Source organism: Tinamus guttatus, unplaced genomic scaffold (genome assembly GCF_059628265.1).
Source record: "Tinamus guttatus ecotype Peru unplaced genomic scaffold, ASM5962826v1 Tinamus_guttatus_pri_ptg000364l, whole genome shotgun sequence".
Lineage (NCBI taxonomy): Eukaryota > Metazoa > Chordata > Aves > Tinamiformes > Tinamidae > Tinamus > Tinamus guttatus.
Genome location: NW_028288898.1, coordinates 316,438 through 336,026, shown reverse-complemented (window position 1 = coordinate 336,026; position 19,589 = coordinate 316,438). Strand labels below are relative to the sequence as shown.

The 19,589-nt window shown below is 44.6% G+C and overlaps 1 protein-coding gene across 1 annotated transcript in view; it reads left to right on the top strand.

Annotated features, from left to right (window-relative positions):
- The window catches only part of PXYLP1 (2-phosphoxylose phosphatase 1), a 61,381-nt gene that overhangs the window by 15,803 nt on the left and 25,989 nt on the right, over positions 1 to 19,589 (top strand). The window lies entirely within an intron of this gene.

The following is a 19,589-nucleotide window of genomic DNA, read 5'->3' as shown; positions in this document are numbered from 1 at the left end:
GCATCTTGATCATAACTACTTTAAAATGTAAAACATGAACAGAATTTTTTTCCCAGACTGATGTATGATGTGTCATAAGACACCGACTTAATGTCATTCGGTTACCTAGTGGCACTGAGCAGAATGACTTATGGGTCCTGGGTTAAGGTGTCCACGATGAAGCAGTTTGCCTACAGAGATGACTGCTAAACCTTTGCAAAATGGAAACAGGTGTTTTCTGTTGGGGATGGAAAATCAGCCATGAATTATATGGATATTTTCTTAGCATATTTAAAGATCTTTGTATATGGGATGCTTTCTTCCATGAGTGTGGTCCCACACAGACTTCCTCTTTTGAAAATTTCAGCCTCAATCTTCGTCCAGGGTTTCTGCTGCTTGCAGCGATTTCTCCATTAAGAAAAGACAATCCAAACCTCTTTTTCTTCACATTATGCCTTGCTTGCATGTTTGGAAAAAACACAAGCAGGATATTGCTGGCTAGTGATACCTACCCCACAGGAACTAAAGCAGCTACCTTTGTAGGTTAACTACATTGCTGTTAAGTGTTGTCAAATTCTCTTCTTTTGGACAGAATGTAATTGTAGAATCAAATGAAATATTTAAGTCAAATAGGTATTTCTGATGTGAAGAGCGTATTTGTCCTGCCATAAGCCTTTCACATGGTTTGAAGACTCTGTAAAACTCTGTTTTACTACCGGACAGCTGACTGCTTTTGACTTAGCCTTTCTGCCAGTGCGTGTCCCATGGCTGTTGTTTTCCACATGCCTTGGGCTTTGCCTGTCCATGTCACTGTGGATAATGCATACCCAAAACTCCTTGCTGCTTGTTTAATTATTTTTAAAATATTTTTTAAATATTTTTTTGTTATTTCACCGTGCTCTTGCACCTCTTGTGACCATGCAGAACCTTCTTAGGATGAGATGTTGCCCTGCTGGGATAGGATTCCTATAAATTTCCCAATCGTAAGATTAGGAAGTTTCCAGCTCTATGGTAGTGATGCTTGGAAAAAGAGGGAAGAATGGGTCAAAGAAACTGTTCAGGTTACCTCTGTTTGGAGGTTCAGTTTGTAACTAGGCTAGCTGATCTTACAAATGGAAGATTGATGTTTGCTGGCTGATACCACATATGTTTGTACTTGGGAAGTTTGAGCCATGCGCAAACAGCAGTCCTCTGTACTCCAAAAAATAAACAAAGGAAGATTTTCATGATGTGAAGCAGAAGAAAGGGAAATGCTGGAAAGAACAAGCAGATAGGGCATCTTTTACCATGTTCATTTAATGATCACTAGAAAACAATGTAGAACTTGTAATTATTATTTGGTGTTTAATCAGCCAGTAGAAGAGTAGAGAGAAAAAATAATGAAATCTGTGTAAATGTTGTTAGATAGCATGTACTTTAATTGCTGATTGCTAGATTATTGTTGAAATAGATGAGACTGAGTGTGATATCATCAGGAAGTTATACTTGAGAGCCAGAGGTGAAAACATAACATTTAGCTTCAACGTGATAGACTGCAAAACAGTGTATGAGGGCTAAATTAAGTGACTCCCTGCAGACAGAACTTAAATGCTATAAAGCTGTATATGCAGCAAAGATGAAGAATTAAAATTAAAAAAAAGCCCCCCTCCTATTACCTAATGGAAAATGCTGTTAATGCAGTAGAACACTTACAGAAATCTGGGTGAGCAGTTTTGGCACTGTATGAACCCCAACAGTTATGACATTATTAAAAAGATATCCCAAGATTTGATAAATGTCAGTTTGAGGTAGCCTGGTGAGTGGCAACGGTGGCAACCAGGAGGTTGTAGGAATGCAGTGTTAAAATACATGGGTGAGTCATTAAGGCACTCATAACTATGGAGCGAGGGCTAATTTTGCCAGGCACCGGCTCGATCTGTCCTGTGGCATTTGGGGTGACGCAGGAACAGCACAGGGCAGCTGGGAAAAGGTGACATCACCTTTCGGGTATGTGGTGGCAAAAGGCAGGCGTCAGGAACTGACTGCAAAGGGTTTCCTTCTAGAACTGTGAGCAGTTTCCTGAAAGAACTAAGAATGAGACCTAAAGCATTGCCGACTAGCTAGCAGTGTGAAAGCAGAGCTCTCTAGGAATGGCTACTGCCAGGGGTGGTGACCTTTTGCTAGACTTCCTATAGTACCCAGGAAGGTAGCTGAGAAACCCAGCTGCTGTCCCGTGAGGGAATGGAAAGAATGATTCAGACTGCTGAAAGTCTTGTGTAAAAAAAGTACAGAGCCTCAAAACATTAGTGGGGGAGTAACCCTAGAAGTAATATGTCATATTCCTGCACTTTTTTCCTCTGTTGAATAACGTATGAATTACTGTCACATAATTTGAATCTACTACAACTTAAAGGGAGTGAAATCTCCCCTCTTAAGAGCAAGACTGCAGCCTCGTGTGTGAGAACAGTGACTGCTTTCTTCCTACTTGCTTGCACATATGCAGTAAAGGGAATCGAGACTGAAACCTAAGTTTCAGTCTAGACTTCCTCTGATAGAGATCAGTGACTGAATTAGCTTGAGTTGTACCAGACTTCTGAGTGAAGTTCCTAGAGATGCAACATTATTTAAGGAGGCGGAAATGGGACACTACAAATCCTGTTAAACTGGACTCATCTGAGTTGTGCAAACATGAAAAGGGACAGTGCTCTAAGCATATCAAGATTGGAAGAATGAAGAAAGCGGTAGCACAGGAATCTGTTTCCTAGAAGATGAAGAGCTATTCTGCCATAAATTTTGGAAAAAAACCTCTCAGTTGAGATAAAGACTAATAATCCATGACTGTTGTTTTAAAGATAAAACAAACATGAAATATTGAACCATGGCAGAAATGATTAAGGTAAAAAAGAAAGCCTCAGAGCATAAAGCTCATACTGCTGTGAGACTTAAAATATTTTGATTTTTATTGTAGCTAGAAAGATGGCTACAGCGTGTGGAATAGCCATTTGCTTTGCTACCTTTGCCCTTTATTTGTGCCCTTTCTTCTGCTGGTTTACTTTTCTGTATTAGAGACTCCTTATAAACTCCAGCTCAGAGTTCTGGTGCATCCAGGTGATCCTCATCAAAGATGATACTAAGCAGTATCTAGATGAGTTTTAAACAAAAGGGTGCAGAGCATGAAACGTTAGGACAGAAGTGCAATTACCTGAGTGGTTTCTAAGAACAAGTCAGCTTCCTGTCTTTGATATTTAATTAGGACAGTAACACAAATCGATTATTTCTTAGCAAACTTTCACTTACTTAGTTTGCAGTGTTCTTTGCACTTTTTTTAGGAAATTAAAATCCCATGCACTTTTAAGTCTTGGATATAACAGGTGCATGAGGACCAGTTTCTTATCTGGTATGGTTTAATAGTATGCAGTTACAGTAAAATGACTCTCAAATTAATACCTATTATGTTTACAACTTCCTCTTCAAATATATAGCATGTAATTCAGTATTGTGTATTTTTGTTTTATCCCAATTTCTTATTTAGCAGTAAAATTCAGATACTGTGTGATCATTCTGTTGTAAAGTGCTGAGGCTTTCCCTAAAAGACAAAAGATGTTTTTCAGGAGTGATAACCAGAAGCTGGTTTTTTGTGAATTCAGTTTCAGGAAGAAGCTGGTAACACAACTGTTATCGTGGGGTTGAGAGTGGGGGGGAAGAATCTTAGTTTAAAAAAGAGGGAAGTGTTCATGCGTTTTTTTTTAATCTGTTTCCATTTGACTTTTGCACGTGGTATTTATTCCCTTATAGATAATCCCTTGTTCACAATTACATTATGTTGGTCTGTAGATAAGTGTCTGTTTTCCTATGCCTTACTTCGTAACACAAAGAAGCTCAATGAGATATCAGAGAACAAGGACACACCAGTTTGCCCACAAGCCATATACAAACCAACATTTGGAATGCAATTAGTTCTCCTTAAAATAATGCAGAGACAGGATCAGCAGCCTGAAATCTAACTAAACCATAAATTTAATACTAACCTCTCAGGACAGGAATGTATTTCAAACTGACCTATCCCCTGTAGTTTAGGTTGCCAATTTACCTCTTGGAATTGAGGTCAGATAGGGCCACATTACAATGTTTTGGCCGTGTGTAATAGACTGTGTCTGTAGCAGTTGGTGGATGTTAGTGAGTTGCTTGCAGATTTAGCATCCATGCGTTGCCAAAGCAAAGTTTGGCTAATGCTCCAGAATCCTTAACTTGACAGTGGAATTTGCTTTACTGTAGAGATAACTCAAGATGTTGCCAGAGGAGCAATTTCTGACAATATGTAATAGTATTAATGCTGTTCAAAGATGTGTGGGTTCATAATGGCCAAGGGCATGTATAAAAGGGCACAGATTGAGTTGACTAAAAAAATCAAGTGAAGTGATGGAGTGGGGACCATCCATAATTCCAAAGATGTCAGTGACTTGCAGTCCCAGTGTCCTTCCTTGTGAGTACTCAGTTTGGCTCTTCTAATTTCGTCTCGATAGAATACAAGTGGATGGGTTTTATGCACGGGAATTTTTGGGGTATAAATAGCTTTGAATGTGTATGCTGTTTTTATGCTATAAATAACATAATGATTTTTATCTCCAACAAAGTTTAAATGTCTTTTGTGTATACAGACATCTGTATTCTATTCTCTAAAGAAAAGAGATTCTGTGAAGGGAATTAAATCCTTTTATTAGGCAGAGAGCAGATTGGAAGTTCCTGAGTTCCAAATCCTTTGTGAATTGCACTTTGTTCTGGATGCAGATGGAAGTGTAACTGTCCTGGCAAGCATTTGCTGCCCTCATAAATCACTCTTTCCATATGGAGATGATTTTTCTCTGAAGTATGTATTCAGCTTTGTGGGTAGAGATTCACCAGATTTCTTTGTGCCACTGTTGAGCTTTGTGCAATCTTACAGTGCCCTGAAGTGACTTAAGCAATGGCAGTCTTGTCCTTCATCTAGGGTCCCATAGTTTAGATTTTATTCCTCTCTCAGATATCTTTTACCGATGGGTGGCTTTTTTTTTCTTTTTTTTTTATGATAAATTAGCTGTGATCTAATGTGGTGATGGTAGCAGGGAAGAGCAGCAACTTCTGTGTATTTGACGTGCAGGTGCTGGCCAGCAGGCTGCTCGTCCTGCAGCTGAGCCTCTGTGGCCATGTGCTGAGAGCTGCAGTTGGTGAAGGCTCCAGCTTCCAGCCCTGCACATGGATGGAGGTGTGAGGCCCTGCTCTCCACACCTCCGAAGGAAAGCCTCAGGTGCCTGGGACTCTATGGGGCAAAGCTAGGTGAATTTCTACATCCTAGCTCAGAAGATGAGAAGGAGCTCTGGGGTCCAGCTGTGATCAGGCAGGTTGGGCAAGGATACTAGTGCAGCCAGAAAAACATGGCCCATCTTTTTGCTAGGCCTGTTGGCTCTGGGAGCGTACAGTATCAATGAAAGCAAATTTGGCTCTGTGTGGTTATTGCCAGGGCAGTGATTACTGGTCATCATGACCCTAGGATAGCAGAGGCTGTGCAGATAAGGACTGACAGAATGGTATGACAGTGGGTGGGAGCCAAAATACCTGGGTTTGCAAGTGGAACTCTGTTGAAATGACTCCTAATAGCTACAAAAGCTCTGGGGCAGGTTGTGATTAATGTTCGTGTGAATTGTGTGGTGTCACCACATCTTTCTGCTTTGGTCCTGTTGGCATAGGCAGGCACAGACATGCCAAAGCAGGCGTGGGAAGGGAGATAAGTCTCGATGTTCTTCAAATCCATAGGATTAGTTAGAGGCTCAGCTTTAGAGATATGTGACAAGTGGGGATATGCAGAAGATGATCAGCTGTAGGTTAAAGGTGTGATACTGATGGTAGGGAAGGATCAGCCTTGAGGGGAAAGACTGACTAGCTGGGAGCCTTTGGATGGGCAAATAAAGGGTGCCAAGTACTTTGGTGTGAGTGATGAAGTGACTTTGCTTGCACTACCTGTACAAGAGATTTTTTTTTAGTTACTCAGATTGTTTCTTCTGACTGATGGGAGCTGAAAACTATTTCCCAAAACATTTCCCAAAGGGGCAGTGGGTGTCACCCTTCCGCGGCCCCCCTCGGCCACCTGGGGAGAGCGCCCAAGTGCTTTTGCCCGTAGCCGTTAACAGAAATTATCCACTCGCTTCTGTCAGGCTGTCGTCGCCTTCCCGTGGGGCTCCCCAGGCACCTACGTATTCCCCGGGTGCTGAAACGGGGCGCCGCTCTGGGGGAGCGCGCTCGGGGTGTCTGGGAGATGTAGCCAGGAGGAAGGGGAGCAGCTCCCGCGGCGGCGGTTGGGGCCGCAGCCGTTAACGGCCGCCGCGGCGGGGCGGGAGCCGCGCGCTCGCTGAGGCGGCGGCAGCAGCGGCGGCCTCGTGGCGCGGGCGGCGCCGCCCCGGCGGGGAGGAGCCGCGGCCGGGCCGGGGCGGGCGGCAGGGGGCGCCGCCGGGCGACGCGGGGGCGGCGCTCGCCTGGGCGCGGGGCGCTCCGCGGCCGGGCGAGGTGGCGGCGGCTGCAGCTCGCGCTCCGGCCCCGCGTGCAGGCGCCGAGCGCGGCGGGGCAGGTAGGAGGCGCCGGGCAGGGCGGGCGGGGGGCTGCCCCGCGGCGGCTCGGGCGCCCGCAGCCCCGCGGTGAAGGAGTGGCGGCACCGCGGTCTGGCGGCACCGGGCGCTCCCCGCTCGCGAGAAACTTTGCTCCGCGCGGCGCCAGCGGCCGGGCCGGGCCGGGCTGCTCGGGGCCGGGCTGGGCCGGCGGCGTCGCGGGGCTGTCCGGGTTCGCGCCCAGGCTGGGGCTGGGTTGCGGTCTCGCCCGCGGCGCTGGGTGCCTGCTCTGGAGCAGCCGCTTCTGGCCCGTGCCCTGCGGAGCAGCCTCCAACTCTGAGAAGCGTTGGGTATGCAGGCAGGGAGGCGTGCGTATATTGACACGCGTACATCTGTGAGTGTGTTTGTATTTTCCAAGGGCTTTCTGACATGCAGATATTCTTGCTTTCATGCAGGTTCTTACATTAAAAAACATCAATTTTGATACTTATATGTGCATTTAGTGATAGGAAGTAAGGAGTTAAGGAACACGCTGGTGAATACTGCGGTGCGAGTTTCTGCGTGCCTGGCCCCACATAAAGGCAGGACGCGGTGCACCTTGTCCAGCACTGAAGTCCGGGTGAGCATCTCTTCGGCTCAGATCTTGATTTTTCCCTCTTTTACAAGTCTTGCACTTGTAGCTCTGCGTGAATGGGAAACTACAGGCTAAATGGATCCATCCCTGTGCAGCAGCAAATGCTGCCACATGTAATAAGTTATTGTGCCAGCATTACAGTTGTAATGGGATATTAAACCAGCATGCTTTAGTAATAAGTAGCTGTAATACCTCAGCCCTGTTTTGACGTCTGCAGGAGGAGGATTAGCTCAGACAGAATTTGTAGTGGGAGGGTGTGAGTGGGATGAAAAGCAAAAGCTGCTTAATTTTAATCGTCTCAAAAAGGTAACTAAAAGTAGTGCATGTGGTTAACACACATATGCTTCTCACTCTAATGGCTTTTAATTGTAGTTTCTTAAATATTTAATGTAAACTCAGCTGTGCTGAAACATTAATTTTCATAAGATTCAGTGCATATGGAGACACCTTGGCAAAAAAGGAAATATTGAGGAACCGCTGGGTCTTGTCTGAACCCCTCTGCTTTGGGGTGCTGTTGTACAGTCATTACTTGTTTAGTTAAACTTCGGAGAGTTATATTGTTTCAGTTCTGTGAATCGGCTTTTACCTACCTGCATTCTTTTGTCCTTTGGGCTTTTTTAGCTCAAAAAATGGACCTCTTGGAATGAACATAGAAGAGCAGGACGTGCCCCATGAAGTTCCCTTTCAGTATAGTATGCTAGTATACTGTAGTATTCTATATGCTGCTGCCTGCTCCTCCCCTACGACCTCTCCAGACAAAAGAAGCACCACATGTGGTCCTGCGAGACTTCCTATGTAGGTCTCCTTTGCTTTCCATAATCTCATAGGAAACCTTTGCAATTAGACTTCGGTTGAGGTTTTCTGGACGATGCCTTTCTTGCTGAGGTTGCATGTGCATTTCTATTATGGAAGCATCAATCTTGGCTGTATCTGCATATCATTTGGAAGATGAATGCCAAATTAATATAGCCTTAAGAATGGTTTTCATTTGGACTTATGGTTAGTTTTAGTTGCTTTTCTTCTTCCTCTCCTATAAAGAGTCATACTAGCAGTATGAAGTAAACCTGGTGAGATGTGTGGTGCTCAAAAGGGTGAAGGAGTGGACTATGAAGCCCTGTATTTCTGTGCCCCTGGTGTCCTGCCAGCCGGGGGAGTGCACCTTGCGGTAGGTGTGGTTGGTGGCACGGACGAGGAGGTGACACCCAGCTGTGCCACGGGGCCGGGCGCCTGTTACCGGAGTCTGCCTGTGTGTGGAAGCGCACAGCCAGCACACGGGTGTTGCTCTCCGCCGGAGGAATCCCGTATAGAGGGAGCGTGGGTGGACTCGAGAGGCAGCGCTGCAGGTAGCACGGGAAGGTTTGGGCGCCTTGGCCAAGCCGCGGGGTCTGGTTGTCTTGAGAAGCGCTCAAGCAGCAGCCTGCGTTTGAGTAGAGTTTGAACGTGGCTTTTATGCCATGACTCATGGTGAGAGTCAGAGTGCGAGCTGTGCGTTGATTCACATTCAAAAGGTTGCCTTCAAAAATACTCGAGCTTGGCTGAAAAATTTGATTTTAAATAAAAGCTTAAATTGTGTGTGGGGGGGGGGAAAGGAAGAAATGCCAAATGCCTGGTGGGAGACTTTAAATGGAGATTTCATGCAAGGCTTCTATTCGCATGATTTCTAGAGTCATGATAATCTTACTGGAATTGTACTGAAATATTTCAGTACAGATAAAAAGGTTGTAAAAGCAGTTTTCCTTTGCAGTGCTTTTCCAGAATGCCTTCCCTAATAAATGCAGGCTGATGCATGGTATAAATTACACAGGAGTAGAAATATAACTGGAAACAGTTGTTCATAAAACTACATGTGGGAAGATGATGACTGAAATTTTATATAGGAACTTTCCAGAAGTGTTGAGCAGGCCATGACTTGCTACATTTGCTACTAAAATCGGGCTACGTTGTGATGAAACCCAGGTGGTGCCTCGCGAGGCAGCCACTTAGTTTTGTAAATGGTTTTGAGCTGAAAGTTTAGGAATCTTACTCTGTGAAAATTGTAATGGGGGATACTTGAATCTTGACTCATATCTGCACAGGAGCACACAGGTAAAGCCTGCACGACTTGCCTGGTGGTGTCAGGATCTAGTTTAGAGTTTGAAATGAAGGTGCCTGTTTGTCCTGAAAGTGCACATGGCCTTGGCGTGCCGCCTTCTCAGGAGCCACTTACAGAGTGGGAGAAGATGCTGCTGGAATCACTGCTTTGCAGTGTATTTTTTTTTTTTTTTATCAGTTAATGCTATTTCACTGAGTCTGGATAATGCCAGTGTCGCAAGTGTAAAGCTTAATCCTAAACAGCAAACGCAAAGCAGTGTCATTTCATTGTGCCATGTGTTATTAAATGAGGAGTTTTTGCCACAGAGCTGCAGAGGTAGGTGATGAACGTGCGACTGCGCTAAGCGGTTCAGAGGGCAGGGGAGGGTTTCGGAGTGAGATTGATGGAGTGATCCATACGGATAAAGACATGGGCATGGGGAAAACTGGGCATGGAGAAGCTAGATTGAAATGAGGGCCCTGCAAACAGCCAGTACATCTGCTGTTAATGATTATTTTGAAAGGACAGAGTAATGCTGACTCGTGTGTGACATCTCTCTGTACTTTTTATGCTTTGTTCCTCATACTTCTGGCTGCTGAGTTGGCTAACGAATTGTGCATGAATTCACAGCCTGAGCACAGGCTTGTGCTTCTGCATGTGCTTTTTGTGAGGAGCTTTTCCCTGGTCCATCAATTCTGAAAATAGCTTCCTGGAATGAAGCAACAAAAACATACCTGAGGATGAGGATGTGCCGTTTAGCGCGGGTGTGGGTCACCTAAACCTTTGTTTTGTTTTTCCTTGTTAAGAAACAACCCACAGCCCAAGTTGCCTCGAACCGTGTGGCGCGGGGTTGTCTCAAGAGCGTAGGTTGTGCTGCGGTTGGGGCCCGTCCTGCTCCTCTGCCGTGGGCCGGGGAGCAGGGCACTTTGCTTGGGGCACTGCCCAGCAAGGTGGCAACTGACTGAAGTGCTGGGGAGAAATGGGAGCAGATGGGCACTGCCCCAATGCCTCCCTCTAGCTGCCGGTCTGGGGCTGGATTGCAAGAAGGAGACACAATAGTCTGTTTATTTCTTTTTCTTTTCGGTGCTGTTAAGGAAAGGCATAACCTGGAGGAAGAAGCAAAGCTTTCTGGCTTGTGAGGCCGGGAACATCTGGGGGTTGTCTACACTGTGGTTTGCGTGTGTGACGTGCGCAGAGGTGTTTGATATGGCAGTGTTGGATGACCCATGTACGATGTTGGAATTGGATGTTGCAGCAGAGGATGTGGTTAAGAGGAAAATCACTTCTGGATCAGGATTGAAAATATAGGTTGAGCAAAGGATGGAATAGAAATGTAGTTGGTGATAAAAATATCAGTGTTTCCTTCCTTTTTTTTTCTCAAACTTTTCTCATGTCAGATGCTGTTTTTCGTGTAGATATGAAATAGGGGTAACTTAGCAATGTTTTGCATTATGGTAGAATTTCAGTGCTGCAGATGTAAAGTGCAGCTGGAATCCTGGCTAGCTAAGAGTCCTGGGGGTTGGACAGGGGCGAGTTGCTGAGGGAACGTGGTGAGTTCAGATTCTAGAAGTTTCCTGGGGATAAAGGATAAACTGAAACAACTGCCTGAGGAGGGGCTGCAAGGTGGGATGTTGAGTGCACTCTGGGTATTGAGTCGGCTGGGTCTTGCAAATCAACTGGAATCTCCCCAAATTCAATGATTTCGAGTGGGGAGCAGATGAACCTGGTTGTGTGAGGCTGTGAGAACCGCAGACCCTCGAGCAGCGGCGTGGGCAGGTGATGGACAGACCCGTGTAGATCCTTCTGGATTGAAGGAGCAGAGGTAGATCTGGGAGCTTAGGTCCTGTCTTGGAGGCAGTGTCATGATCAGAGGCATGTTCAAAGATGAGTTATGGAAACACAGGCATGGGGTGTGTTGTAGGAGGAGGGATTGTTCAAATAATTTAAAATGAAAAGTATAAAAACCTAAGAACCCTGCAGTGAGTCAAGCACACAAACTGCTTTGCCTTTATCTGCTGAGCCACTGGCTGTGGTCTGTGTGCCATCCTGAGCATGTGGGATGTCATTATAAATTTACGCATTTAAAGTAATATCTTTTGGTACTGTTTTTTAAGAATTATTTAATTGTGTGTCTGCTTTAGAATGTTGTTTTTTCTGCCAGTTACGTTTCAGTTCTGGCCTGGAGCCATCAAAAATCTTAAGGTTTCCGCCAAGTTGTTTTATAGTTATGTTGAAAAGAGTTACTTGGTTTCCTTTAAGGAAGTAAAAGCACTTCCTTAGTTTTTGTTTTGACTTTCTCTGCAGTTGAGAGAAGTGGAAGTAGGTAAAAGAGTAGGAATATGGTGATGTTGCCCAGGCTGGGTTTATGATAAATTTGAATGTAGTAAATATCTTTTTCCATGGGATCTCTAAGGTGAAGTGCTGTCGTGGATACTCTGCAGAAATTTGAAAATATGTAACTTGAACACACCTGCTGAGCTGTAGGATACTGACCTTATTTTCAGCCCAAAAGTGCTAGTCAAGGGCAGGCTGTAGTGCTCATTGAGACTGGAAGGATCACTTGAATGGAAAGATCCCTTGAACTAATGGTTTAAACGGATCAAAAGAAATCCGAGCTAAGGACACCTACTTTTTGAAGTATTTCATACTCTCAGACATTTGCTATTGAAACAAGTAAACCATAGAAGATGTGTGAATTCATCACAGTGGGAAAACTAAAGGCTGGACCACTTCAGCAATTCTTAAAAGGAAGGTGCAAATGAGGGAGGAGGCAGGAAGCTGGCCAGGGAATTGCAGTAGTCATTTCTGATGTGGCTGATGGGCTTTTCATATGCTCTGAAGTCGGATTTAGAAAGAAGAATGGTTTATGGCCCATACTGATTTAAAAACTGGTTAAGGCTTTGTAAAGGCTGAGTAGAAAAACACAATGGAAATCTATGGTAAATTGGTTTTCCTAAAAATAGACTGATTTAGAAGCAGGCCCAGCAAGATAACCCTGGGAAGTCAGGTGGCATCACAGCCCCTGTTGCCTTTCCTTTGCTGGGTGCTGTTCATGACCAGCAGGTGCCAAGTTAAAACTTTGATTGTGTTTAGGGCTTGCATTTAAAAAAAAATGTTGCTGACCAGAAGAGATTGAGTAATTTAATGAAACCTTTTGCTAGTTTGTGTAGCTACAGCTCTTTGACATATAAGCAATGAAAGAGAAATATTGTACACAGTGTTATGTATGCCGTTGTTATAGGAACGTGTTGCATATAGGTGCATTTGTGCTCTTCATGTATGTTATATGTATATATAAATACATATACTGATGTATGCTTGTGCTGACAGAATTAATATGTCAAATTGTACTGGGAAGAGTGAGCAAGACAGGTAGTTGGTGGGACTTGAGAATGCCTAGGGGGACAGATTCTGTGAAAAGGGGCAGATTAAAGAGTAAAGAGGTAGTTTATTTACAGTGATGTATGGCAGAACAAGGGCCCTGGAAATCAGGAGCTAGGGGCAGAACTGTGTGGCACATGCTAAAGGTAAAGGGAGTATTTGCCTTGGGACACCTGGTGGAGACAAGGCCCTTGTCCCTGGTGTGCAGCACGTTCCAGTCCCGGCCCAGCCGCCCCGGGGGAGGGACGGGCGGAGCGTCACCAGCTGACCAGTGTGACTGGAAGTGCCGGTACAGAGAGAGCAAGTGTGTGAGCACTAGTTGTGTTGCTGACCGTCACTTTGTCTGAACGTACGTCCCGATTTGGCACATAAAGCAGACCGTAAAGGAGAATGAAGACAGGTTGCAGTAGAAGTTTCTCAGTGGTTTCTTTGCACAATGTCCTTGCCAGTGTGGCTGCAGCCGGGGCTCGTGCAGCCTGCGGGGGGGCGGGAAGGGCCACGTCACGTCTGCGTTGGGGCCGACGGGAGCCCTTGGCGTCCTGCATAAACCGAGCAGCGAGGCGGTTTCTAGGAGCGGGGCTCCTGCCCTCGGCTGCTACCGGGGCCTGGGCTCCGAGCCTGGCATCCACAGCGGGAGCGTTTGGGAAGGAGGCTGAATTAAAACTGAGGTGTTTCTTAGGGGAGGATGTGCAGGAGGTAGAAAAGAGGTTTGAATTGCAGCTGTTGAGAACTGCTGGGTTTATCCTGGCTATGGTTTTATGAAGAACAAAGTGACTGGTGAAGGCAGAGGGGTCCAGCACAGCCCGTGCTCCTGGAGGAGCTGGGTGCTTGTGGTGCCTTGTGTTTTGGCCCTATTCCTACCTCAAAAGTTAGTTCTTGCATTTGCTTGTTTTCTGTTAGTAATGCTGCTGTTTCTAAGGTTTATCGATTGTGTAGAAATAATTGTGCTGCTGATGGTCTTTAGTGACTGTGTGTGCTATAAATGGTAGTAGTTGGTCTTATCAAATACTGGTTCAGTGTTCAGGTGCTCCTTAAATGCAGTTTTAAAATGTTACACAATAAAAAGGATATATTTACCGTTTATGCATTTTTTTAATAAGAAAAATAAATGCCATTAGAATTACCAGAAACATTTAGTTTTAGAAATGGTCCCTTGCAAGATGATGTGTGGTCAGAGTACAGGTGAAGTGACCTGTTTCAACTAAATGCAGAAGCTTGAGAAAGATAAAGGAATAGAATTTTGCAGTGATCATGTCACTTTATTTTACAGTTCCCACACCATTTTTCATTTTTTTTTTCAAGAAAACATGCACATAGTTTTGTCAGAAAACAGATGCAACTCAGGAAAATGCAGGAATAGGGGAGCTCTGGATTCAGAATAAGTCAACTTTCAATATTAGAAATGTCAAAAAGGAGACTTGTAATGTGATAGCAGTCATGTGCACTAAACAAACATAGCTTGAATGTAGGCATCTCTGCAGGGCTGTGTTTAAGGCTGGTTCCACACACTTGTAGGTTCTAGTCTGCATCAAAGAAATGTATTCTAAAGGACTTGGATGGACAAAAATCAAGTGCAGAACTAAACTGTGTGTAGAACTTGTCCTGTTCACATCTGTTAGCAGCTCATCTATGGAAAAAGGCAGATCATACTGGAAAGATCTACTTCGGTTGTAAGCTGAAAACTACTTTCCCAGAACTTGTAGTAAAAAGGTGAGCGCCAGTCCTGCCCAAACCTGAAAACTGGTTGGGATAAAGGAGGGTGTTTCTTTTATAGAGATAGTGAGTTATCTTTAAACTTTCTCTTCTCACCCGTTCTTCTTTCTCTCCCCATAGTGTTATGATTAAAGCACGGCAACCAAATCCTGATTTCTGAACAAACTTGTGCGTGAAGATTACTGTGTCTCATGTCAGCCGTTAACTGTGCCACCCTCATGCCACCCATTTAGAAACAATTGCCTTGTCTCGAGAAAGCATCGCCCTCTTCCTCCTGTCCAGGTCATTGGTATCAGCTGGACTAGTGGTGGAGAGAGGGGCCTTAAGAGAATTTTTCTCGCACTCTTCAGAGGTCGCTGTTGTAGCAGTGCTGACCTTCTCCGGTCTTTCGACCTTTGAGAGTGGACCATGATGGTGGTTTGTCACACTGAGGATTTTAAGAGTAGGAAATTCTGCCACCTGCCTCCTGTGAAGATGCTGCTTCTTGTGCTTGAGTGATCCATGCTCTCTTCGAGCTTAACCTCATCTGCTTGTGTGGATGGTTCTCCTGCTGTGGCCCATCTCTGCCTGTTCCCTTGCTAGGCTTGGAACCAGGGGTGTATTTCCTGCCCAGTCCAAATGACCAGCGCTGCAGAGAGGGACAAAACTTAAGAGCCCTGTTTAATTCCTCAGTGTTCTAGAAGTAACTAGATAGGGAAGACATTTGTGGCAGAAACCAGAAAATTAGATATGGATATTTAAATATTTTGAATATCAAAATATACTCGACTAATTTAGTATTTTTTTAAAAAGGTGCTTGCTGCTAGAAGGTTAAATCAAGTAATTTGAAAATAAATGTAAGAATGCTTTATAAATAGCTTTAAAATAGTTATGCCTGGTTACGTATGCACTGCCTTCTGTCCTTTGTGTACGTGGTTGCTGTGAGTCATACGATGCTTCTCTTACCATGGCTTCCCTTATCTCTTCTTATGCTCTTTCCTATTCATGGCAAATTGTTTGTGTTTTCAGTTCTGTGTTTTGTTTTGTGTTTTTTTTTTTTTTTTGTATTTACTAATTTACTTCCCAATTAAGCCCTGGGGTTGGACAATTTCAAAAAACATTACTGAGCAGGTTTTATTTAGTGACTTAGATGAGCAGGTTTTACTCTCCTAGAAACTTGTTTTTTTTAATGTCAAGTTGTATGACCTGCTTCACGTGAGGACAAAAAAGAAAAAAAAATGCTTTGTTCAAAAAAAAAAAATAAACACTTGTTTTCTGATGAGAAAACAAATAGAGTTTAGGATTTGTGATTAGCAGGATTGCAGGTGCCATTGCACGATGCAAAGGGCAACTCAGATGCAGCAGGAACTGTCTGGCTGCTTCCACGGGCTGAGGTTACAGGATCAGCTGCAGGGCCTGGTAAGGGTTTCCTCAGGCTGCCCCTTGGGCAGGAGTAGCTACACAGGCTGTGCTGCCCTCCCGGGCACTTCTGAGCGCTCCTGTGTCTTTTCTAGTGCTTGATGCAGGTTTTTGTACCAATGCTGAATTTGGTCACAACCACAAGAAGGTAGAGACTGTTTTTCATTCCTACAGGAATATTATCTAGTGGGAGGAAAAAAAGTGAAATCCATATTTGAAGCACCAAAGAAAACATTAGCTTGCTCCACTTGCTGACACTGCTGTTTTCTGTAATTTCCAGTTTAAGAGCATGGAGTTCTTTAGCTGTCTGAGACTGAATACTGGCTTGTGGATATGAGTAGATGGAAAAAGAAATAGTGCCTGGTAGTCAGCTGCCAATGGCTGGGGAATCATCGATGGGGTATTGCTAGTTAACATGAGTGTAAAGGCTAGAAGTCTGTCTTCTACTCGTATCAGGAGCTGTCACCTTCATTTTAGATGCCTTCAAAACAGGGCTTGTGTGGGGAAATAATCCCTCATTTGAAAAAGAAAGATGAAATATGCATCTACAAGCAATTCTAATTACAACTCTCAAGTTGATGGATTTGTCATCTCATGCAGTGTAGAGACAGCAGGCTATTAACTGAGTCCCTGTGTTCTTCTATGACCTTATGAATATTATTCTGGATAACCCTTAGCATACTCCCTGCATCACAGGTTCAGTGACCTTGCTAGAAAATAGGCTTGTATGTGTCTTTCACCTATAGGCAAGTACAGAGTTAATGCTCCTTTCCTTTGGGGGAGGTCACCATTTCTCCCTGACATTTCACTGTGACCATTTTTGCTTGCTTGCATTTCAGCAGTCTGTGCTGTTCTGATGCACCATGTCAGAAAAATGCAGTAATTGTATTGAAGTAGACTTTGAAGAACACTATTGATTATTTATGGAGACATGCTATTTTAATCAAGCAAATTCATTTGAACTGTCATGGGGATTCAGTGTAATAATGTGCTTATGCGTCATGCTGGGTAGGACGTTTGGCTTTCTAGATGGATGCAGAGAACTTGGAGGCCATCGTATCAGCTAGCTGGCCTAGAAGTTTGGTGGCAGCTGTGGTTTAGTGTCACGAGTAACTCTGCAAGAGACTCAAAAGCATTCATGACAAGCTATTTTCAAGCTTGATTTAGATAAATCAAAAGAAAAAAGTGTCTAATATAAACCCTGGAAAACTGGAGCATTTCCTCTATGCTTTGCACCCAAAGGGATGGGGAGCTGCACGTGCAGCAGTAGCTGGGAACATGCAGCTGCTGACAAGGAGGTCAGCAGCGCGCGGGGAGCCCCGTGCCTGCTGCAGGCGTCCAGCCCCGGCGTAGGTGGTTTCGCTGTCCTGCTTTCACAGCACTTCTAGGTAGTTATTAACTTTTCCAGCCACATGCTCTGAAAGCCAGAGTGCAGCTTGGCTGAGTTGGTGCAAGAGGCTGGCAGGGCTATGGGGAGAGTCCCCTGATGACCCAGCCTTTTCTGAAGGGTTTTTACCCTTGTGTGAGTGTGCAGCAGTCTGCAGCTTGCATTCAGCTGTGCTGGCATCGTCTTGTGCGGTTAGGTAAGAGCTGAGGGCGCTTTCGATGCTATGAGTCACTCTGGCTTGCGGCGAGCTGAATCTTCTGGATTACGTCAAAAGAAAAAACAAAAGAAAAGGTTAGGTAGGTATACCACAAAAGGTGCCTCAAGAATTAGCCTTTAAATTATCTGTATTTGGATATAGCATGGATGTAACAGCTATCCCTCAGGATATCTGGCAACTTGTGTGTCACGCTTGTAATTCATGTTGTTGAACTCGGAGCTATGGGTCCTCATGCAGCATTGCACTGCGGCCTGATGCAAGGGGCCCTGCTTGCCTGTGCTGCGGGAGGAGAGCGCTGAGCGACCTCCTTCCTCTGGGCACCCCCGGCACAGCGTGGGAGCTGGAAATGACTGACTGGGTGGAAAAGACCCCAAACTCAGGCCTGGAGCGGCCCTGGTGCTGCTTCTTGGTAAGACTGACCTTGGGAACGGGCAGAGCTTTCCAGTGCAGGCGGCGGGGCTGGGACATGACCTGCACTCCAGCTGGCTGCCCATTCAGTAGAACAAGATCAATATTCCCCAAATGCCACGGTGGCAGCAGGCGCTCTGCAGCGCTGCAGCCCCTTACGTAGTAGTGTTCTGAATGCCCCATGCGTGGGTGCGTTCCGCTCAGCCTTTGAGCGCGCCCCATTCCGCCGTGTTTGCCGGCAGGACGGATTGCGGTGGCAGCTCCTATTTAGCGTTGCTCAACAGGGACCCTTGCTCCTCCTAATCAGCTGTGGCACAGCAGTGTTAGTTTGTTGACAGACTAAAGTGTATCTAAAAGTAAATCTTTCCACTTTGTTTATAATGTCTGCACTAAGCATTTTAAGACATCCGCTCTTGCAGTTAAGGTTTAAACCTGTTTAAACTTTTTTCTGCACCCATTTGCTAACTTGAGGCGAGTGTTATCGTCTCTCTCTGATGTTGTCATCTTTCCTTTTATGTGGCAACTTCTATTTATGCAGCAACACCATTAATGAATGCAGCCCACACACAAGAGTGCTTGTTCCGGAGAATTTTTAATATATTTTACCTATTGCTCCCTGTTGAGTCTAATTTTATTTTTCCTTGGTTTTCCCTTCTGTTATTCCATCTGTTTGGCTTAACTGCGTCACACTCTCCTAATGTTTTGTGTTTGCTAATCCTTGATTCTTCTTTCCTCTGCAACTCGGTTTCCTTTAGTGCTGAGGCTGACATACATTTCATTAAGAGTTTCCAGGAAAAGCTTTGATTTTGAGCAACTGAGACTGTTAAAATCCTTCCTTCTCTCTCTGTCTTAAATTTATTTTTATTACTGCTTGCTCATGCCTCTGTGGTGCTACTGGCATTTTGGAAAAATGCTGTAACAGGCCTGGTTTCTTGCTTTGCAGAACCTCTGCTGCTTTCTGTTGTTCCCAAGTTTCCAAGGCTGTAAAGGTGATTCTGCAAGTAAAATGAATCAAGTAAGGTGAGACAGGCAGAGCTCAGTCCTGCAAAATGTACACGTATTCTTAATTTCATATACTGAGAGTCCCCTTGTGTTACTGGGAGATCATCGTTTGTTGCTTGAAACCCAGGAAATCACCCTGGAAAATGGCCAGTTCACAGATCAAACAATTCCTAAGACTAACCATAATAGATGCAATGAGAAATCCAGTGATTCATAGCATTTTTGGGAGAATTTTCTCACTAGCATTTAGAAATAATTTTTTAAATTTTGAACTTTTGAGTCATGTTGGATTATCATTAATCAGAGATTGAGATCAAAATCTTGGTAAGATTTAGTTTTCTGAGCCCGTGCAGATTTTGTTAAATGTATGCACGTATAAATAAGACAAATAAGAAATGCCTAAGCTTTTTTTATTCTCAAAAGCTGGAAAGAAGCAGGATAGGTCTCTTTGCATGAGCAAGTAAGTGTTAGAGCAAGAAGAAACACTGTTGGGAAGCAAACTTTCTGTCAACATTGTTGAATGTGCTGCCATAAACAGAAGCCAGTTCAAAGGACCTGGGAATCCCAGAGAGTTCCTTTCAAGGCCAAGCAGCTTCCTGCTGCACTGTCACTGCTAGGAAAGGGCCTCTTGCCTTCAAGAGCTGCTGGCTGTTTAAAAAGAAGGGTGGGAGGGACAAGAAAACCCCAATATTCCTTCGAGGGAACCATTTTCCATCAGCAAATGGACATCTGTTAAAACAGTGTGCTTCAGATTCTGTGTACTATTGTGATCCTGTCTTGCAAGGAGGGAAGGAGATGTTTTTACTAGCAGTGCTACTTATTCAAGTACTTTCAAGATAAATATA